This window comes from Diabrotica undecimpunctata, chromosome 2, assembly GCF_040954645.1.
Source record: "Diabrotica undecimpunctata isolate CICGRU chromosome 2, icDiaUnde3, whole genome shotgun sequence".
Lineage (NCBI taxonomy): Eukaryota > Metazoa > Arthropoda > Insecta > Coleoptera > Chrysomelidae > Diabrotica > Diabrotica undecimpunctata.
Genome location: NC_092804.1, coordinates 163960757 through 163985496, shown reverse-complemented (window position 1 = coordinate 163985496; position 24740 = coordinate 163960757).

Genomic DNA, 24740 nt, shown 5'->3' with positions numbered 1-24740 from the left:
AATATCACTTTCAAGTTAAAATTGAAAGCCATCTTGCCTTTCGGAAATTCCTTCTTGGCATCGATATTGAATTAATAATGGTGACGATTGTGCCCATTTTATTGAGAAATTTTCTTGAGCGTTCTTAAATCTGTTTTTAGAGCCCGTTTTGCTGGTAGATATAAATGTGGGATCGGATCAGAATTTTGTTTTCATTGTTAGTTGTCTTGGTTATATCTCCAAACAGATTGGCAGCTATTAAAGTCTCCAGTATATATTATAGGGTAACACAATATGGGGATACAATATACTCTTAAAGATCTCAGTCAGATAAGAGGAGACAAAAAACAAAGCAAGATATTACTATTCCATATATTAGCGGAAACGTTTCGTTTTGTAGCGTCAGCGTCAGTCCAAATCTGCAAAAGTAATACTCTTTCAAAAGAATTATTGAAGATCTTTAAATTGTTTTATCACTGCTTATTGAGTTTGACAGTCCTTGCTCCTTATGGATCGCTCTCTCTCCTGGCGTTTCCCTATTACTGAGGATCGTGATTTCTTCCAATATTCCTAACAATTTTTCTCCGTTGGTCTCTATATTGAGTTGCTCTGAGAGCTTCGCAGAATAAGTTTCCAGTTGAATTCTTACTTTGATCGGACCATCTAGTTGGTGATCGTCCTCTTGATTTTTGTGCTGGAAAGTTTCCAGAAACAATTTATCTCTTCAAACTATCGTCACCTCTGTGAACCACGTGACTGAAAAATTGCAGACTACATTGCAGACATATTATGGACAGCAGTCTTTTAATCTCAAGTTAGTTTAGAATGGAAACCTCTGTCCTGTGAGCTGTCCAAGGTATGCTCAGCATTCTTCTCCAGCACCACATCTCAAGGCATCAATTTTTTGGCGCTCAAGAGTTCAAGTCTCTGCCCAGTATAGAAATGTTTAGAATACAAGGGCATTCACCAGTGTCATATTGATATTGTGAGAGATAGATGTGTCTTTTCAAATTTTATTTAGGCGACTCATCGAATTTTTTCCCATACCAACACGTCTCCGAACTTCTGCTTAACAGTTACCACCGTTAGTTATACTAGACCCGAGATAAACAAAACTGTCCACTATCTGGTATTCCTGTAACATGTTAGTCAGTTGAATAGTGTGGAATCTGTCGACTACCAGTATTTTGGTGTTAGCTTTATTTATTTTCAGACCAACTTTATTGCTTTCGTACTCAACTCTTCTCAAGAGATTAAACATTTCTTGCTTATTTGCTGCTAATTGGATATTTTCCTTATCTATATATATATATATAAATATATATATATATATATATATATATATATATATATATATATATATATATATATATATATATATATATATATATATATATATATATATATATATATATATATCGTCGCCGTGGATGTGAAGAGAGCTAACCAACAAAAGTCAGTTTCGAGATAATGAGCATTTTAGATTACCATGTCGAGGAAAAAATACATTTTAGCTTATAACTTTGCTGCTCATTGAAGTATTCCTAAAATTTTTTTAGAATTTATCAAACAAATTGTTACCTACTTTGTACTGAACCAAACACTAATAAAACATTGATTTATATGAGGGTAGTAGGGTTTCGTTTACTTAGCTCCATTCACCACTAGATTAACTTTTCACGAGTCATACTGTTTTTTTGTTGTGTGAAAAGATCTAAGTCTACGAAATTAAATAATACAAGGTGATAGTATGCTTAAAGTGTTTAATTTTGAATACAAAAATAACACAAAAGTATAATAAATTTAATTTAGTTTTTAGTCTTTAAAATTGAATATTATTTAACACTGAATATACAGAAATCTTATTATTTTATCGCTACTCGGATTCCGAATCGTCTGCAGTGATTCTCTCTATTGGTTTTAAAAGTCGGAGGTAGTAATCATGGTAGGTGGCTGGGATAGTACCTGACCTACAAAGATCTTGTAGATCTTTTAGTTTCTTAGGCTCTATTCCTAAAGCAGAATGATACAGTTTCGGAACCTCACTGAAAACAGTGTTGTCAACTCGAGTGTTTCTACGAATGCACAATTGTTTGAAGTCTACCTGACTAAGTTGTGTTTTATAGAAGATTATATCAAGGTGTTCTTTTCTATATTGCAGCCATTTGATATTTAGCCACTTCATAACATCGCCATCGACTGTCTTTGTTTTGTTAATAATTAATTTTTCGCTGTAAGTTTTAAAATCTATAAAATGGCAGTAATTTAATTCCTTAACGACGTGTACAGGGTGATTTACTTTGGCTGTTCTTGCCACTGTGTACCACCCGTCAGGCACATATATATTTATTTTTCGTCCCCTACTTTCAATCGCAGAATGAACGCTGTCGCATTCCATTTCGGAATGTCCGAATTCCATGAATTTTTGATTAATAGTTTGTAAATTATCAAAAGAAGACAAAGCTTTAATAAACATTGCAGATAAAATGGAATTTCTATTTTGACCTACTGCAGTATCAGAATATAATGTTACTTCACTCACTTCAGATCGTAGCTCAGAAAGCATGTTCCATAAGCATGTAGATACTTCTGATGATCCTTTTGTACCATTTAATTCATGCCACATGTAGTTAATAGCAACAGTAGTTTTGAAATTATACACCGTAAAATTATAGGTATTTAGTTTCCGTTTATAATATAATTGCCCCACTTCTAAATGGGGGAGTCAGTAAAAGCTTTTTCATATCCATAGTGAAGGTGCTGAAAATATTATCAATTTTAGCACGATCTTTGTCAATTTTCTTATGCTCTCTAGCCTCCTTCTTTCGAAGTTGATGTAAATTGTATTCATCTTGATGTTTTTCTTTTTCGTCTTCGGTTTTATTTGTGAATTGCGTGCAAAAGCTACATTGGTCTTTTTTTGGTTTATGGAAACCATAGTTAAATTCGGTGCTGAATATATGTTTATAATAATAAAACGACACTGAATCTTCCTGATACTCTTCGCAGTATTTTAAATAATCCTGGTGAAGTCGTTTTTCAGATAAACCAGAAGGTAAGTATTTCCTTTTGGTTGAACTTCGACAATAGTAAGAATCAATCACCGGTAGTGATTTAATGTGATTACATACTACCTCCTTTTGATTATCTGTAATTTTATTATTACTATTTATGATGAATACGACATTGTACGTTTTTAATTTGATTAAACTTTTCTTTGCAACAAGATTTTACACTCAAATCAATGTACCCAATCAGAAATATTATTATCATCTGCAGATCGTACACGTACACCTACTTGTCTTAAACCTAAGCTCAATTCCATAAAAATTATATATCAATATAAATGAACAGCAATAAAATTATCTTACGATTATAACTACTCGCAGACAAAGAAGCTTTCAAATAAAATAAATTTAATACTTGTTACAATCGAGTACCATGAGATTTTGCTTTAACAGCAAACCCCAGCTAACGATAAGGTGACTAATCGACTGTGTCATAATAATTTATTTGTCTGTTGTTATTTGCACACTAAGCTCACGCGTCTGATAGCTCTGTTCACCACTGACAATATGTTCAGTACCCGGTGGTGGTAAGTGGCATAGATCACTTCACTCCAAAAAATAAGGATTGTGAATTCACTTAGCGTCCCTTCACACTTTAGAATATAAACCATTTGAAACAACATATTCACTTAGATCTCTTCACTAAATTATATAAAAATTTTTTCTGATTGCAATGCTGCAGTTAGCTCATTTTTAAGAAAATGTGGGTTAGCTCTCTTCACATCCACGACGACGATATATATATATATATATATATATATATATATATATATATATATATATATATATATATATATATATATATATATATGTATATATATATATATATATATATATATATATATGTATATATATATATATATATACCTCCTGTATATAACATATTCCTTTTCTAAGTTGGCTGCACAGTACTGAAGACGGCAATAGTCAGAAATACGTAATGCGAGCTATGCTGGTACCTAATACCTTTATACTGAATACTTTAGACTGAAAATATCTTTTGTCGCGTCAGAGTGACATATGCGCTGAATAAAATGTTTATTGTGTGCTCTAGTTAAGTGAAGCTATTACTCTACAATTAGGGATTTGGCCACAGCTTTTTAACTAGAGTTTATCTTCAGTATATGTTTTTTGCACTGTAAGAAATTCAATTTTGTCCTTTGCCAGGAGCTGCTAAGATATTCGCTCTTGCTTCAACTGAAGCTTCCAACATTTATTTGGCATACAGGGATTGTTGGACCAATTATCTAATCTGTACGATGCAATGTTTTAAACTATCTACTTTCTTTGATCTATCTTTTCTATTTGGACTTTTTTTGGTGGTCTAAGTAGTTTCCCTTGAATTTCTTGTACGATTCTATGCACTTTTCCAAGTTCTTATTCTGAATCGTTCCTTTATATAACGATATGATAGTTCTCCTATAAATAATATATTATCGTTAATTACCTGTAAGTTGTCATAGCAAAAGAACACACATAATCTAAAATATGTCTTAATCTAAATCAATCTTAAATTTATTAGGAAATGATACCATATGATCATAATATAATACAGACAAAATATATCCAATTCAATTTAATTGTTTTTAATTATTAAAGACGAAAAATGCAAATTTGCTAAATAAAATATTTCAATTTTTAAATTTTTGGTTCCCATACTAATTGGAATATAACACCAACTTGATTTCTTGACGTCTTTTTCATCTTGATAGATTGTATATTAAAAATTCTCACCTGCATCATTCGACGAACCATCTAATAACTTATTAGGATCATTCTTTTTGTGAAGCATAATCTGATAAAAATTGACGGTATTTCTTAGTCCAGCTCAGCATTCGTCAAACCTCTAAACATTCCACCAAAAATACGAAAATAGGGGAACGGATTACAAAGTAAAATCTCTATAGTAGAAACCCTCAATTCAGAAGAGTGATTTCATAGTTTAAACACCGAATACCCTCAAATTTAAATGTACACAGCGGCCCTCGAAAACTGCCTGTTTTCTCGATTGTAATTTGCGTTTCCTCATAAGAAATTACAGAATATATAAAGTAGTATATTTATTTGTGCTTCTCTATAGTAGACTTGACCAGAAGTTGTCGTACAGTGTAGCCAATTCTTGTTCACAAGTAGTAATTATGGTCATACAAAACCTGTATTCTTCCACGCAGCGATTATTACCGTCATAAAAATACAAAAAAACATGATTTTTTCAATAGTAAAAATTAAGCACAAAATTGTAATGAAATAAATTTTATTTATATGTTCCGTTTCGTTACATATTTAAATTTATAAAATAAAATCGATATTTTAAAACATTATTTTTCAATCGTTTGGCAATGTTGGAATAAGCGAGGAAATTCCGTTTTACAATTCGGACCCAGACATGCCGTAAAACTAGTTTTTATTATTTTTTCGCCGAAGAAATGGTTCTTTTACATTGGCGTTTCTATGGGTAGTGTATTTTGTGAGTATATTTTATGTGATAAGTTTGTAAACTTATTGTTGTCAATACTGTATTGTAGTATTGATAAAACGTGTTATTGATAATAAGAGTGTTATAGTTTGTCGTTTTATAGTAAATTTTTAGTTATATTCTTATACAGAAGTGTTGAAATTATTGTATATATAGTATATACACAGATTATTGCAATACAATGGACGAAAAACCGAGTTGTTCAAGAGAAGACAGCAAAATTCTGATGTTGATTCCAAAAATGAAAAGCCTCAATAGAGACGGAAAATGTTAACGTCCGAAGAGAAGGTAATGATACGAAACGTTTATGAAGGAATTGTCGGCAGAAAAATGGCATTAAATGTTAGCCAAGCGGTCGACATTTGTAGCAGTTTAACAAAAGTATCCATTAGCTGTATTTATCGTGTACTTAAAAATACATCGGAAAATAAAAAGCAAGAAAAAGGTAAAACTAGAGGTAGGAAAAGCATTGTTTTCAATGACGAGACAAGGAATATTATACGTCGAAAAACTCGTTCATTTTATTTTCGGAGTGAAATTCCAACACTGAAAAAAATTTCTCAAGAGCTCAAAAACGATGACTCTTTACCCAAGATATCTCATAGGGTCTTAATCAGAACCATGCGCGAAATGAACTTTCGATATGTAAAACGCAACAGAAAAAGTATGCTATTAGAAAAAAATGAAATTATTCTGTGGAGAAGAAAATATTAGAAGAAATACGAAAAATTCGCAGCACTAGATGCAAAATATATTATTTGGATAAAACCTGGATTAACGAAGGTCATACAGTTGGAAAAGTTTGGCAAGATTTAAATGTCAAAAGTAAATGCGAAGCATTTATAGAAGGCTGGTCTACAGGATTAAAAGCCCTATCAGGAAAGGAACGGCGTTTAATCATCACCCATATAGGAAGTGATACAGGGGTTCTTTGATGATGGTTTGCTTCAATTTGAGTCGAAAAAAAAACAGGTGATTATCATAAAGGAATGACTTCCGAAGTATTTGAGCGCTGGTTTAAGAGAATCTTACCAAAATTGGAATCTGGGTCTGTGGTTGTTATGGACAATGCGCCATATCATAGCCGCAGACTAGAACAATTACCGACGACGGCATGACGGAAAGGGAGAATTCAAGAATGGCTTACAGAAAAGGGGATTGCATACGAAGAAGCAATGCTCAAAATTCAACTACTTGACATTGCACGGTTAAGGAAAAGTGAATATCTTAAATATGTTGTGGATGAAACTGCAAAAGATTATGGTGTCAAAGTTCTACGTCTACCACCTTATCATTGCGAACTTAATCCCATTGAACTTATCTGGGCGCAAGTGAAAGGAAAAGTAGCACGCAATAACAAAACGCTTAAATTAAACGAAGTTAAGGAACTTTTGATTCAAGCAATCCTCCATGTAACTCCAGAAAAATGGGCTAAATGTATAGGCCACATAATTAAAGAAGAATATCGTATGTGGGAACTTGACACTCATGTCAAAGTTTTACTAGAGCCAATTATAATTACACCAGGTGAAGATAATGACAGCGATAGCAGCACTGCATCTTCAGATTTAGACAGCGAATAATATTTTCTAATAGTTTAGTAGGCATCAGCATAAAAAACCCAAAAAAAAAAAAAAAAACGAGAAGAACATAGTAAGTGTGTATAGTGTTTGTGTTTAAATAGAATAGTACAATGTTTTGTTACATCCAAAATTATTTTTATTTTGTTTTTATAGAATTTTATTTTATTTTATAGGATTTTATTTTGTTTTGTTTTATACTGTTTAAGTGTTTTGTTTATTTTATTTAATGGGACAATATGGCTCTTGGCGAACACCCATTTAAAAAAAAGTGACGCGCCACAAGATTTACCTCTCGGGTGGTGTGGAAACTGTCTTAAAATTTGTTTTAAAAAAATTTCATTGTGTAACTCTTTAAGGACGGGTCACGTCAAAAGACGTTTTAGCGTAACTTCCGCGACAGCCTGGTGGCATCAGTAAGCTTTCTGCAAAATTACTTGTTTTTTATAGCTTTTTGTTTGTGGCATTCTGTATTTTTAGGAGACTATGGAATAAGCCACAAAATATTTATTTATAGGTTTAATTTACTGATTTTTCGATCTCTATATAAAGACATCGTTTTCAAATATACAAGTGATAGTAATATTTATTTTTCTATGGCTTTTTGCTTGCCGTTCTGTATATTTAGAAATAATGTTGGGAATATGTAACAATATATTTAATTGAAATGTTTAATTTACTGACGTTTCGATCTCTATATAAAGAGATCGCAAATATTCAAATGATAGCAATATTTATTTTTCTGTGGCTTTTTGCTTGTAGCATTCCGTATTTTTAGGGAGAATGTTGGAAATAAGCCACAATACATCTATTTACATGTTTATTTTACTGACGTTTCGATCTCTAGTACAGAGACCGTTTTTAAAGTTAAGAAAAAAAAAAGAAAATAATATAAGAATATATAAGTATATAATAATAAACAAATAAAATAAATATAACTATAATTTATATCTTTGAAAACGGTCTTTTATTTTTATTTTATACTTAAATAAAATGTCGGGTCAGGATTGACCCGATGATACCACTTACGAGTACAAAAATGACGATACCAGTTGAGGGTTAAACCAAAACATGTTTTACAATAAAATTAATGGTCTCATTTGGAGATCGAGAGGTTAATCGTTATTAAAAAAATATATTAATTATTTCTTTGTTATAATTCAGATATTTAATATGCTTTGTAGTATGATTTTTGGTGGAAATACCTGGCTTCATTCCGAGAGAGCTCTAGAAGGCAAAGATGGATCGCTTTTGTATTCAAATACAGTTGGGAAAACGTCCACCTAAGTATTCCTGCTATTACCACTATTAATGATCACATATGGAATCGGACTACTGCTTGATATTAGAAAATTCGTATGATGAATGAGTCGAAAACGAAACCTTTAATTACAATTACGTTGTTCTCTGTGTATAAAATAAATATTTTTAAATTGAAAATACAATATGTTATTTAGTTTTATTTTATAATTCATGTTTTTTTTCAGGAAATCTGGATTTGCTTTTCTTTTAGTGTTTTTTGTCATTTCTTTCTTAGTAAGTACGTTTCTTAGAGTGTTTATACTTTTTAGTTGGATGTAAGACCTCACAAATACAGTTGCTTGTTACGTAATACAAACATTTTATTTCGAATTTCTGACGAAATATCCAGATGTATATCTAGAGAAAACATCGAGATTCCAGGCAAAATCAAATTCCTATCGCTCAACTTTGACATCCAACTCGTATCCAGACGCATGTATTCGTTTTTCTCGAGTCAGGTGCATCTACTTCAAATCTGATGCAGTTTAAATCCAGTACATACGTTTCGTACTTATTTTTTATTCATCAGTATTTGAAGCGGGGTTCTCTGTGCATGACAGAAACCATCACGGCATTCTATATTCTACGAAGATGAATAAGTAATGTTATATAACGTTTTAGAATGAATGGGTTTTGTAATATATATCTCATATACATTTAAAGAGTGGTTTTCTCTAACACTAAAAGTTTAAAAAGGTATCAAATAAATTACTTTAACGAATCTATTATTTATTAAGTAAACTATATTAAAATATAAAAAGAACTTTTAAATTTTTAGGTTTTAATTACCAAATGTCATTAATTTAGGTTTGAAGCGACTCTAAACATTCTGAAAACTAAATACAGTATCCAGCAAGACCACTTCTTCTTCAGCCCTCATTTATACATTGTTGGACATAAGCCTCCTCCAATTGCTTCCACGCTTTTCTATCTTGATTGCAATTCTCATCCACTGCTTTCCAGCTACAGCTGTTATATCGTCTTTCCATCTCTTTTTGGGACTTCCCACGCTTCTTTTTGTTTCTCGAGGTCTCCAGAATGTCACTTGATGAGACCATCTGTTGGTGTCTTGTCTTGCTACATGTGCTACCCCTTGCCATCTCAATGTCGCTATTGTTTCCATGATGTCGGTTACTTTAGTTCTTCGACGTATTTCGGTGTTAGGAATTTTGTCTCTGAGTGTTAAATTATTAAATATTAATAATTATTTAGATAAAAATTTATTATGTTACTAATGTTATGTTCTGTAAATATATTTGTGTTAAATTCATACTAAATTAATACATTTTGTAAAATAAATAGTTATTTGCATATATTGCCTACATTTCTTTCTTTTTAATCAAAATCCTTACATACATAGACGCCTTTTCTTTAATTTTTGTTACTTATGAATCCGCGCTCTGGTCATTACTATTTTTTTAATGGAAATTATGTGTAATAATCAGTTAAAATCACAGTAAATAAAGAAAGCTAAAAACATTTAAAACTACAAAAAAATTAAACTTCTATGAAATGAATCCACTATAACTACTTAACATTATGTTTATCACAAAGCAAATTTTTTGTATTCCAACAAAAGGTCTTTACCGCTGGCTGAGTAAAAATTACATTAAAACCCGACTCTTCCGTGATAATCTTTGTTCACTAACTGCATATATAACCATAAAAGAAAATTAGAATTAAAATTAAAAGTAAGACACGTCATATATTTCAAGCAATTTAAACTTCAAGCGAAGCTAGTGCTCAACTTACTGTAATAATATAAACTCTGTTTGTTTTAGTTTTTTAACCACAGACACGGGCGTCCAAGAAAGAAAATGGCCTATATTTTTGCCATATTTAAAATTGTCCATTGACAGTGATAGAGTTAAAGTTTAAGATTGAAATTTAAATATATTTTAGGAATAAATCGCAGGTTATAAAATAACTTACTCTACTTCTTTCTTTTTCTTTTCGTATGCGTTATCGAATGTTGGCAATTATTCTTTGTTGTTTTCAACAGTTCCGTGGTGGATGTTACAAACTACGTTTTGACGTGACAACGTCTTAAATTAGGTTGTGGCTCGGAGTCATTCATGAAAAAGTGTAACGCCCGCTCACGTCTGTTACAGTGAGTCACCGAACGAGAAAGAGGCCCGCCGGACCGGCGAATGTCTTGCGTCTCTTTCCCACTCAAACATGATCGGTCCGCTGCGCGCGCAGCACTAGAGAATTAGGCGCGTTGAATCGGTGCGTGCTTCCGTGCTTGTGTCTCTGTCTTTCTCGAGCGTTCTTAGCGTTCAAGACACATTACAGCAGAAACACTTCCTTTCATTTCATATTTCTCCTAACATCGTCCTATCCTCAACAAAATCACTCAAATAGAAATTAGTTAAGTTTAAGTTTACATGTACAATGTTTTAGTAAACAAAATATATTTCTATAGTTAAAATTTGTGCAATTCTTATTTTCATTCAATTCCTTGTTCCTATTGTGCAATTTAATAATATTCATATCAATAAATATTCTACCGAGAAAAAGACGTTGTCACGTAAAATCTTCGCCCGTAAAACCGACTTTACAGGCAACCGATTTTTTTTTAACCAGGATATTCGCCTTCTGCCGGACTCCCTCTTACTCTGAATTTTTACTTGCAGAATGCATAATTTGTGTTCATATCTCATTATATATCCCAAACATTCCAATTTTCTACGTTTTTTAAATCTTCGAATGCTTCCAGTCTATTTACTGATGCCTCAGTAAAGGTCCAATGCTCTACTCTGTATTTCTCACTTCAGTCCTGACCCCTGGAGTCTGGATCTTCCTCGGGATTTTCAGCCTTTTACCTTTGCTTGAATAATAAGCGTCTCCACGCTTTCTGTATCTGCTCTCATAACATGATTGTCTAAAGTATTTTAATTGTTGAAGGTAGACTTTGCTGGCTGACCTTTAGTTTATTTAAAATTGAATTATTTGTCCTGTGGTTGGTCCACGGAATTCGTAACATTCTTCTCAACCGAATATTTTAGTAGCGTCCATTTTTCCGCTTGTCATAAGGTCCAAGATTCATATTCGTATGTCAGTATTGGTATTTTTAAGCAATTGGTCAATCTCATTTTTAGAGTTCCTGAAATTTGAAAGTCCTTCCATATTCTGGCCATCTTTTCTACGGCAACTTTTGCTAGATCACGTCTACGTTTTATTTCTCTTTGTAGTGACCCTGTGTTTGTGATAAATGATCCCAGATATAAGTAATAAGTATAAGCTCAGATCCTCAAACCGCTTAATCATGGTTACGAGTGGATAATTGATATGTAGTCTATCCAATATAAAGATCTCTGTCTTTAATATGTTTAACTGCAGACCAAATATTTGTCTTTTGTTTTCAACCAGTGTATGAGATCAATTAACTTTTTTTGACTATTTGCAAGAAGGGCTGTGTCGTCTGTAAAACGTAGGTTGTTTATTTCTCGGCCATTTATTAAGATGTCTTTTTCCCATCCTCCAAGTGCTCTTCTCATAATGTGCTCCCCATATATAAAACCATTGGGTTTCAAAATTTCATTTTCTTCACGTTCTGTTATACCCTCATGCCACAAAAACATGAAGCCAATGTTATTGTCCCCTAGGTGAACATAAAGTTTGTAGTTGGAAAGCTGTCGCATATAATACATTCGACTATGAGTTAGAGTTGGCAATGATAAGACCTGCTGTAGATCCATAGAAACTGTCATGGTGTCACTCGTAGGTTGCTGACAATTCTGATGGTCTTTTCTCATTGCTTTTACAGTGGTTTCAGCTTTTCGGTCGTGAAGTTCTAACTTAAATTGAGCATCTTTCTATGTTCGATCTTTTGTTTGCATGTGCAATAAATTACAGGTAGCACAGGTATCCGTTCTAGGCTTACAAAAGCTTACATTGGGAAAATTCGTTTTAAAAATTTAAAAGTAAAAATGATAACCCACTGCTGTATCAGGATGACCTTCCTTAAATGCCAAATAAAGTCTATTTATATTAAGATCAGAGCTCAGATACTCTTCCTCGCTTTTTAAACGGTTGTTAAGTCCCACTTCTCTGGTAAATTTGTGTATATGCTCGATAACCAATGCTCTATCTTCCGACATGAACTTTCTAAGCTGCAGTTTATTACCTCTTCTTTCCTTATCAACTGAATCTCCTTTTTTTCAACTAAGCTAATGTTTTTATTTTTCTTGGAATTATTCCAAATACCGCGCAAAATGTCTTTCTTACTCTCTTCTGGTCTTTCATAATCTATTGATAGCACACACATGGATAAAATTCATGGCATACGTATTTTGCCGGACATTATCATTTAAACCATTAAATTCGTGAAAAAGCCTCAATTTTTGTTCATACTGTATCTATTTACACTTGAAGTTACATTTGCACAATATCTAAAACAAAATTTCAGAATAACTACTGCCCAAAAATAAAAACAATATTTGACTAAACTTATTTTCAGGAGGCTGCTTGGCAGGAAATTTTTTAATATTTTTCTTTGTATAGTACTCTTCTCAAGCATTTCTTTTTTTCTGCCTTTCCTTTTGCTTATTGCCCTTTTTAGAAGTAGCACCAGCATTCATTCTTGTATGATTTTAAGATGATACAGAATGAGATAAACAATAACAACTTTACTAACACAACATGAAAACAGTACTGAAACTGTCATATTTATTGGCACTTACCACATTTTTTACCGGCGACGTTTTGGCGATTGACAAACACGCACTCTGTTGAGAATTTTTTTAAGTACGGAATAATAACCCGGCGACTTAGCGCATTATACAGGGTGTTTCAGAAAAAGGTAACCCCGTCTCTAGGGTAGGTAAAAAACTGAAAAATAATTGGGGTTTGCTTAGTAAAAAAATTTTTTAACGCCATCCGTTTTTAAGATACAGGACGTTAAAAAAAATTACGCATTTTTTACGATTTTGCCGAAACTACTGGCAATATTGTAATGAAATTTTATACGAATATGTTTTGGAAGCTGATACATCCCATGAATTTGTTTTTATATCTGATTCTTATAGAGGGCGCTAGTTACACGGATCATACTAAGTATTAGTCAATATAACTTTTTTAAGAGTATAATTAATAATCAAAATTTCAAGTAAACTTAAACATCATTCAATTTTACACGAAAAAGGTACTCTGGGTAAAAGTCACTAAAAATACTGTGTACCGTTTTCGAAATATTTTGATTTGAAAATTATGAAGTAATATATTGATGCTGGTAGTAATGATAAAGTTCTAATAGGTATACCTCTATTTTCTCCAAGTGTTACATGGAAATCTGACATTTATTGATTGTTATGACGATAAATCAACAATAATTAGAGTTTTGAAACCTTGTTATTTGTAAAATCAAATCAAAATGTACTCAAATGTTGAATACACAGACATGTTATCAACCTTAGGCGAATGTTTAGGATGTTGTAGTGCAGCTATGACACGTTATGCAGAAAAGTTTCCTAGAAGAAACTTACCAAGAAAAAAAAAATTTAGAGCCGTTGAACGACGTTGTCGAGAAACTGGGAATGTGAGACCAAATAAAATAAATTCTGGTAGACCAAGAACAACAAGAACAATTAATAAAGAAATAATATTTTAAATTTACTTGACCAAGATCCAACAATTAGCGTAAGGAATATAGCAAGACAAACAAATACTTCTTCTTCAAGTACTCGGCGGATACTGAAAGAACAGCAATTACATCCTTATCATTACAGACAAGTCCAAGAGCTCTTGCCAGGTTTACCGGTTAGAGTGGATTTTTGTGAAACATTGCAACAAAGGACAGCCCACAATCCAAATTTTTTAAAATGCATTCTTTTTACGGACGAGGCCACCTTTACGCGACAAGGTATGTTTAACTCCCATAATGCACACTACTGGTGTGATGAGAATCCACGAGTCAAAAGGGTATCACATTACCAACACTCATTTAAAGTTAATGTTTGGGCAGCAACTTTAGGTAACAAATTAATAGGTTATCATATTCTACCTGGAAATTTAAATGGTGATATGTATCTTGATTTTTTAAACAGTTCCTTATTCGAGATATTAGAAGATTTAACGCTAAATGAGCGAAGATCTTTATTTTTTATGCACGATGGAGCTCCACCACACTTTGATAGAAGGTGTCGTAATTAGTTGAGTAATCATTTTCCGAATCGATTGATTGGTAGAGGTGCAGAAGCTCCGATTCATTGGCCTCCTCGGTCATGCGATTTTAATCCTTTGGACTACGCAGATTGGTCGGATATTAAGGAAAAAGTCTATGCTACAGAGGTAAATTCACGCCAAGAATTGGAAGAAAGAATTCAACGTCAATTTAATGAGACCATAGCTGATCCCCTACCGTTTAGAAGGTTAATGGAATCTTTAGAAAAAAGAATATACTTGTGTATTCGCGAAAACGGAGGGCATTTTGAACACTTACTGTAATTGAATTTTATTTTATGTTCTTAGTCATTAATTTAATTTTTTTCTTGTGACTTTTGTTTAATTACTAACTATTTTATACCAGCATCAATTATTACTTCATAATTTTCAAATCAAAATATTCCGAAAACGGTACACAGTATCGAGTTTTACCAAGAGTACCTTTTTCGTGTAAAATTAAATAGTGTTTAAATTTACTTGAAATTTTGATTATTAATTATACTCTTAAAAAAGTTATATTGACTAATACTTAGTACGATCCGTGTAACTAGCGCCCTCTATGAGAATCAGATATAAAACAAATTTATGAGATGTATCAGCTTCCAAAACATATTCGTATAAAATTTCATTACAATGTTGCCAGTAGTTTCGGCAAAATCGTAAAAAATGCGTAAAATTTTTTTTCTTCCACTCTGTATCTTGAAAACCCCAATTATTTTTCAGTTTTTTACCTACCCTAGAGACGAAGTTACCTTTCTTTGAAACACCCTGTATAGGTTGTTGGTTATGGTACTTGGAACATTTTAAAGGTATAAAAAAAATGAGATTTTTTGGCACTTAGGACATTATTTATTTCATGTCTTCAGTTTATGTTTTACGTTATAGAATCAAAAACAAAATAAAATATTCCCTTTTATCTTAAATAACAATTTGACGTACGCCACTTTGGTCTCTTTTCAACTATCAAGCTACAACTACAACTAGATTAGCCGGTTTTATCCCATCTCCACTGCAAAGTTGACTTTGTACAAAGTAAACGTCTCGAAAATCAGGAAATATCTCGAAAGTTTTCTCAAAACGTACTACTGGTTCAATTTTCATATTTGTTGAATCTGGAGAAATAAACGAACAGGGATACATTTAAAATTAGGTGGGCGAGAAACTAAAAGCAAGGTAGAATATACTGTTGAGTGCTAGAGAAAAATCATAATTATGATAATAAACTATTAATACTATTTATAAATTGATAATATTTTGTTTACATGTAGTAACAATATATAATATAATCTATTTTAATAAAAATCATTCTTCTGAAATACCTGAAATCTCCTACTATTTGGGTTTTTAATGTATAAAAATAAACTTTTAAACATCGAAACTGTTGAAATTGATGAAAATAGTGTTATAATAAACTATTTAGTTTCTCTTAATAAAAAATTATTTAATTTCTCTTTGAATTTGAAATGAATATGAAGTTCCAGTAAAATCTGAATAATAAAGTCATAGTTCGTTTTTGAAGCTTACCGGCTAACTAACTTAATATATTCAAATATTCCATTATATAAGGGCCTGCGTAGCGCAAGCGGTAGGTTGCTTGCCTCGCATGCCGGTGGTCCGGAGTTTGAATCCTACCTCCAGCAAAAACAACTAGATATTTTTAAAAATGTCTATAGGCCTCAGGTCGACTCAGCCTGAATAAATTGAGTACCTTGGGTAAAACCAGGGGTAATAATAGGCGGTTGAAGCGTAGCACTGGCCATGTTACCTTCCTTGTATACCGTAGGCCCTAGATATAGCAGACTACCCTGCTATACTCCCAAAGCCGCGACCGGTATAAAACGGAAGACTATTATTATTATCCATTATATACGTAATTAAAACTAAATTTCATTACCAACAGAGTCTTCATTTTCCAACGGAGGAGACTCTGGGGAATGCCAATCCTTCAAAAATTGAAAAACACATTCATTTAAATCCTAAAATCTTGCCAATGCATTACCCTCTGTTTTTTACTGAAAAACTTGCCAGAATTGCCGTCGGTTGGTAGCTCGAGTGCGTATTTTATTGATAGACCGCAATATATACGCTCAATCATTACAGAGCGATAGATGTCCTTGGCACATAATAATCATTGAAAACATGAGATGGTATTCTTTGTTTAGAATTTTTCGTTGCCGTTATGATTTTGTGGTTATTGATTTTTTCTGTTACGTACAAAGGTCATCCTGTATATCTGGAGTTGAATGGATAAGGCTTCTTGAGATGTTTGCATAAGTAGGAGAAGAGGAGAATGAATTTTTTTTGCTCACATACAAAATGTCATAATGAAAAGTTAGTTACTGAGACTAATATTTTTATTTGAATCGCAAAATTAAGACATACCTACTAACTATTATTAAAAAAACAAATCGTTCATTTTCTACTACTCTCTCACAAACAATATTCTCATGTTCATTCTCCTCGGTACTTGTTGCTGTTACATTAAGATAGGCCTGTTCAGTTTTGTAGTAATAGTTTAAGTCGGATAAGTCACGCCTATTTTCTCCGTAATGCTTTTACAGTAATTTGCAGAAACATGATCTCTGAATACTGGCTTTGAATTTTTTACTACAAAAACAAGAGTCATGGTTTTTGCAAAAACAGCAAATGTAAGTACTGCATCAAATCTTACGTTATACAGGAAACATCAAACAGGAAATGGGGTTCCGACCAAAATACAATATCATCAGTATACAAATCGTTAATCAGGTCTAAACTCGATTATAGATGCATCGCTTATTATTCTGCCAGTAAGTCTATTTAAAAAATTCTACATACAATTTATAATAATGGTCTAAGAATCGCACTACGAGCATTTAGAAGTACACCTATTGAGAGCAGATACGCTGAACTTGGTGAGCCTTCCCTGTACCACTGGCGAATGCAACTGATATTAACACATTTATCCTCGGTATACTGTAATCCAGAAAAACCTATTTACAGTAACACCTTCACAGATAAATATAACAAACTTTTTAATTTTAATGATAAACTAAGAAAACCATCATGAATGTGTTGCTTTTGTGAGTCCATTTTAAAAAGGAGGTAAAAGAAATAAATTAGACTTACTCACAATCAGTTTAATTTTACTACCCAAAACGACCGGTTTTGCTTTCTAAAATTTGCAAAGCATCATCAGGTCAGTGGTACAAAGTAAATTAAATGCTGAAATTATAAAAAGCCCATATTAGGGTGCTGTCTTATAAAGATATAGATCGAAAAAGTTATAGTAATTATGCCAATATTACATGTCTGTGTTTATTAATATGCATAAAATTGCTTTAGCAGACAAAGTAACAACCCACAAATTGGTAAGAGATAATCTGTTGAATTGCAATCCCACCAGCAATGAAGTTGATACCGTTTTTGTGATTAATTCAAGTAAATATCTATTTCAAAAGAAGACCAGTTGACTTCATATGGATTTCTTCTCATGTGGGTATCTCCGTAAATGAAGAAGCAGACCTAAATGCGCGTAGTGCAGTGTCTAGTGCGGAAATAATATTAAAGTCCGGTTCAGAAGACTTAAAGCTTTCTATTAAGGCAAAAATCTTAGAAGTCTAACATAACGAATGGCAAATATCAACATCTAAACTACGACAAATTAAAGATACAGTTAAAGGAATTAAACCTTTTTACAAAAATTGCCATGAACAGAGTGTAGTTAACCGATTACGATTAGGCCATACTAGACTCACAGACTCTTATCTTTTTTCAAAATGTAATCCACCAATATGCGAGCGCTGCAATTTAACAGAAAACATATACATATATAAAGCTCTTAATATAGATTCAAATTTATCAGTTTTCTTATGTCAAAATAGTTATTCAAAGAACTTAATAGACTATAATTATAACTTATAAAACAAAAAAAAAATAATTTGCAGACAACAATAATTAACCATTTCTTTTTTTAAGTTAATGATGATACCAGATTTGTAAAATCACAAAGACTAAACTGGCTAAACTGGCTTGGTCACCTAGAAAGAATGCCAGATAATCGAGCTGTAAAAGTAGTCCAGAGATGGAAGCCCCAAGGAAACAGAACAAGAGGAAGGCCCCGTAAAAGATGGATAGACGACGTAAAGAGGGATCTTAAAACCATGAACATCAGGCAGTGGCGAAGGAAAGTATCCGACAGGGCAGAATGGAAGAACATTGTTAAGCAGGCCAAGACTCACAAAGGGTTGTAGCGCCATTAGAAGAAGATAATGATGATACGATGGATACAGATTTACTCTTTTTGGTAACTAGTTTTTTATTATTTTTTTTCAATCCTGAAATTTTCCGCTTCTTGTACGGCAACATTCGTTCTCTCTTTATATAAAAAAAAATCTTTTTAAAATGTTAAAACTAAAATGCCAACTTCCGGGAGGTTTAAATACAGCATTTACTGCAGTTTTGCAGTATAGAACTGGTACTTGCTGTAAGAGAAGCTATTTTCTTGTGGCATTTTAAATAAATTTATATTTAAATGGGAATAAGCCACAATTAAAGGTTAAAATACGTTTATTGACGTTTCAATTTCCACTTCGGAAATCGTTCTCAAAATACAAACATTAGTATATGTATATATACAAACTAATTTTTGTATTTTGAGAACGATTTCCGAAGTGGAAATTGAAACGTCAATAAACGTATTTTAACCTTTAATTGTGGCTTATTCCCATTTAAATATAAATTCCTGTAAGAGGATATTTATCCATCCTGACGTAAAATTTTCCCATATTCCTCTGGCTTCATAATGAATTTTTTTCTTCAAATGTATTTTTCCATTTCGGCAAACACTCTGCTGAAGACGTCATTAACTTCTTTTTTTTTCAAATAGTTCCCGCAGGTAAGTTAATAGGTGATAAGATGGATACAGATTTACCTTTTTTGGTAACTAGTGTTTTATCATTTCTTCCACTTCTGTAATTTTCTTCTTCGTCTACGGCCACGTTCGTCTTCTTTTTATATAAAAAAAATCTTTTGAAATGTTAAAACCAAAATGCCAACTTCCGGGAGGTTTAAATACAGCATTAACTGTATTTTTCCAGTGTAGAACTGGTACTTCGTGTGAGAGGATGTTCCTATCTATGCTGACTTAAAAGTTTTTACATATTCCTTTGATTTCATGATGATTTCTCTTCTTTAAATGTTTTTTTTTTATTTCGACAAACACTCTAAGCCGGAAGAAAAGATTGACCGACTACTGGAAATATAATCTCAATTTTTTTAAGTTGAACTCATGCAAATGACTACAGCCACTTGCAGCACATACCAATCAAAATTGTGTTTTTATTTTAGCCACCACATCCGTCTGAAAATAACCTTAACACTGTAACGTGTTCTGGTATTTTTAGGGTCTTCAAAGTGTGGTAAACTGCACTTGCGATTTTATTTGACCTTTTGGGCCTCTGTATTTCATACTAGTAGTAACAAAAAACATTTTCAGTACTCAGCTTACTTTTAGAATTACCAATTACAATTGTAAAATTATAAAAGTTATATTCTGTACTAAAATGTGCAGTCTGGTCAGGAAGTTTCGGTAGGCAATGATTTTTCTGTTAGTAAAAAGACAGTGACATTACTTTACTGTCTTTATCTTTGAGTAAGTTATAAAACGCTTTAGCTTTTAAGCCATGTACTCGTTTAGTTACCATTAGAGACTGCATAACTTTATAAGTGTTAGCCACCATTATGTTCTCCTGTAGTTCGGTACAGAGGGAGCATACATCGGTCCGAGGGCTTTCAAAACCAATATTATAATTTTGGTTCAATTCCTTCCTGAAAAATGATTGCTTTGCTTAATTATACAGAGATGTGCCATTATTATACCTCCTCCATAATGATATATAAGTTATTGCTCAGACTATCTAAAAACAAAGATAGTTGAAAGTTTGTAAAAAGTAAAGTTAGCGGATATTGGAATTAAATGAGTCAAATCGCAGTGAACTTGCTTGTAATTGCGTACCAATTTTTTGTGTCATACAAATTTCACATATCAAAGAGGGTTTTCAGACGAGGATACTGTATGCGAGATACTGTATGCGAGATACAGAATTTTCGATGGCGGCTGTATCGGATTCACGGGCATGCTCGTCAGTATGAAAATAGTAGCAGTGCAGTGCGGTTATATTTTTGGATTATGGATGTAGAAGAGTGTGTTATGCTGTGGTACCTATTAAATAAAAAGAAACTGAAAGACGACGTAATTTGTGGGTTCATCCTATTGTAGAATTAAGAGAATCCAAGGGAACGTATAGTTTGCTGTATCAAGATTTATTGCAAGATCCATCGAAGTTTTTTAATTATTTTCGAATGTCTGTGAAGTCGTTTGAAGAACTTCATAAAATTTTGGAAATTCAATTGAGTAAAAAAGACACAACTATGCGTAGAATTATTTCATCAAAAGAACGGCTTTCTATGACTTTTTAAAGTTAAAGTCTATGACTTAAATTTAAAATAAATATGTGTACTTATCTCCAGTTTGTAAATTGTTTACCTCGCCCTAAATAAAAAATGACCGTATTCCTTTCACAATAATGTAGTTTGATATTCGTTAAATAATCAAAATTCCAATTAGCAAACTTTTAAAACTAAACTGTTTACGTATGAAACAAAATATTAAACTATTCTACTATGTATTTATAATAAAAACATGTTTATTTCTTACCATATTCATTTTGCTGTACTGCGGTCATGGCCTCAAAATTGTCGCTTAGAATTTTCGACCCAGCACTGCTGCTTTTTATTTCTATTGCAGTAATCTGGCGATGCTGTATCCCATAGACAGGGATTTGATTGTACCAAACAAATAAATTTGTCACTATCAAATACAGTACGATCCATTATTTAACTATATTCCGAAAATACCGTCTTTCTTTCGTTGCTCATTCACAATTATTCGACAGAAAATCGCGCGTCTATGGAATGTGGTGCAAAAGTATTCGTGTCTGAAAGCGTTCATTTAACGTAATGTTTCTTCTGTATCTGGGATACGCATTCAGTCGTCGGCGACAGGAAGGTCCGAGATACTGAATTCGGTATCTCGCATACTGTATCTCGCGCGTCTCGTGTGAAAAGCTCCATTTGAGTCTATGTAATATCTGCGTCTCGGATATGCGTATCTCGGATACAGTATACTCGTCTGAAAGGGGACAAAGAGACAGATTTTAAAAGTGTTGTAATAAATAAATAAAACTCATTCCCCCCTTTCAGTTTTAAATTTACGAATCGCGAGATCAACCTCGTATTTACATTTTGAAATTGGTGCCTTACTCATAGCCATTTTGAAAACTATTGTTTTAAGAGTATAAAAAATCAACTTTAAAAACACTGTGTAGTATACGGCAACAACAGAACAGATCTCGAAAAAAAAATTAAAAATCAACTGAGTCAACCAATCAGATTGCATTACACATTCATTGCAATTGGATGAAAATGGCGTCGATAAAACGGTGACTAATCTATCAGGACAAGATTGTAGCTGCTGCTTTACAGCACGAGTCAGTGGCGTAGTATACAAAATAAATTTTTACTGAGTAACGGAAAAATTAAAATGTTTTTTTTCCTAGAATGTCACCTATAATGGCAGTTTTACACTAGACGGACAAAGCAAAAACGATTTTGGAAACAAGTGTTTTGTGTTAAATCCAGTCTTGTTTTTATTAGTAAACTCAAAAAGACAGACAAAACATAAGCCCAACTGTCTATTTAGTGGAAAATTGTCTAAAGATTTCTCCGTGACAGTCTGAGGCACGCGTGGCGTGGATTCGCCACCATTGGTCTAAACGAATGAAATAACCATGTCCCACATAAAGTTTACGTATATTAAAACGTAAAATTAATTATAACCTGTTCTTTTCAATATATATGTTTCATTAATTACTGCTTCAAAAAAAAGCAATATCTAAACCACATTCATACAATGTTTAGATTTACTTCCCTTTGATAAAAAGGATGAATGAAAATGAATCTACAAAAGTACAAATTGCAGTGTTTAAATTAACATTTTGTTTTCGATTTTCACACAAATTCTTTCATTCGAAATCGTATGAATGGCATAAAGCCAGTTTTATACCATTTACCTTTTCGCTGAAATGGTGATACCTTTGAAACTAGCATTACATAGGATTTGTGTAATACTATGGATTTATCAGGCGGCATTTGTTTTATGTATTCGGTGTGCTTTTATTTTATTAATTAAAAATAGATAAAAATGTCTGAGATCATGTTTATAAATGAAAGGTTTGTTGGTGGTATGTTTTTATTATCTATAAAGCTTTTTTGTATTACTAATATATATATATATATATATATATATATATATATATATATATATATATATATATATATATATATATATATATATATACTGATATGTATATACTGATATATAGTTAAAATTATTCGTATTTCCACTACGTATTATTTTTTGGGGTTTATATATACACAAAAAAGGAACAAATATATTTCTTTATTTCATAGAAAACGACAGGACACACAATGGAAAATTCTTGACTGTTGAATTCCTTTTTTACTAATTATTGTACATCAAAAGATACTATTTTAGGTAACCAAAATGTGAAAACAAACAAACACAAAATGTGAAAATTATTCTACGAAAAAAACACTTTCCAAAATTTTGCAAAAATTTAATACATTTGCCATTGCTGTAAAAGTACCACATATAGTACAGAATGTGTAAAAGGAGTTGCTGGTGCAATAATGCAGGTAGGTAAAAGTCAGGATAAAACAAAAAATGGATGGTATAATCAAGAATGTAGGGAAATAACAGGAAAAAAAGTCAGAGCCAGAATTAAATGACTAAGATCAGATAAAGAGGAAGACAGAGAAAAATATGAAAAATTAAGAAATGATGCTTAGAAAGTGATAAGGCAAAATAAAAGGATGGGTAGAAGAAAAAATGCAGGAAATAGAGCAGGAAAGAACAAACAGAAATACAAAAAATTTATACAAAAATATTAAATAACAAAAAAAAATACAAAGGCAAAACCAACGAAATAAAAAATACAGAGGGAACAGTGATAATAGAGGATCAAGAATACAAGCAAGTATAGAGGGATTACTACAAAGAGCTCGTCAAGGACGAAACAACGACAAAGGAGAAGAAATGATTAATGAGGAAGAAACGGTGCACGAAGAAGAAGCAGACGAAGTAGATGAAGTAGACATTGAAATTTCAAAAGAATCAAAGATTGGAGAAATTGGAGAAAATAATACAGAGAAGAAAAAATGGAAAAGCCCCTGGTAAAGATGGAATTAATATGGAACTAATAAAATACAAAGAAAGGCAGCTGAGGCATACTGGCACTATTAAAAAAATATGAAAAGTAGAGGAAATACCAGAGGACTGGGAGGTAGTGTAGATCATAACAATACATAAAAAGGGACACCAACAAATGTGTGAAAATTATAGAGAAATAACGTTACCAATAGAACATAGAAAACATTGACATCAATAATAAAAGGAGGTTATCAAAGGTCATAAAGAAGACAGTGGAACAGTAAGAATGTGGATTTACAGTGGGAAGATTTACAATTGATGCAATACACACAGAACAAATAATGGAAAAAGCAAACGAATATAAATTAGAATTGAAAAGTTTACTTACAGACTTAAAACAGGCGTTTGATTCAATTAAAAGGAAAGGATTATTGATAGCACTTAAAAGATTAAAAATTCCACATAAACTTAGAACTCAGTATAAATAAAGGGATGAAAAAAGGAGATGTCTTATTAACAACGCTATTTAATCTAGCCCTAGAATATGTACTATGAAATACAAATAAAGGAAATCTGAGAACAAGAGGTGGTGAAATAATCGCATGTGCAGACGATATTGCTATTATGGCAAATAACAGAAACATAATGAAAGAAATGCTAGAAGAAATAAAAGAGAAAAAAGAGGTAATGGGACTTGGATTAAATCAAGACAAGACAAAAATATTAAGATTAGATTCAAAACCAATGAAAGAAAAAATCAAAATAGAAAGTTCTGAGTTTGAAGAAGTAGAATACTTCAATATTTAATTGTCTGATTGCCTTTTCCAAGGCAGTATTAAAGAGGAGACACGCCAACGCGTCCCTCTGTCTTAGACCATTATTAATGTCAAAGAACGTAG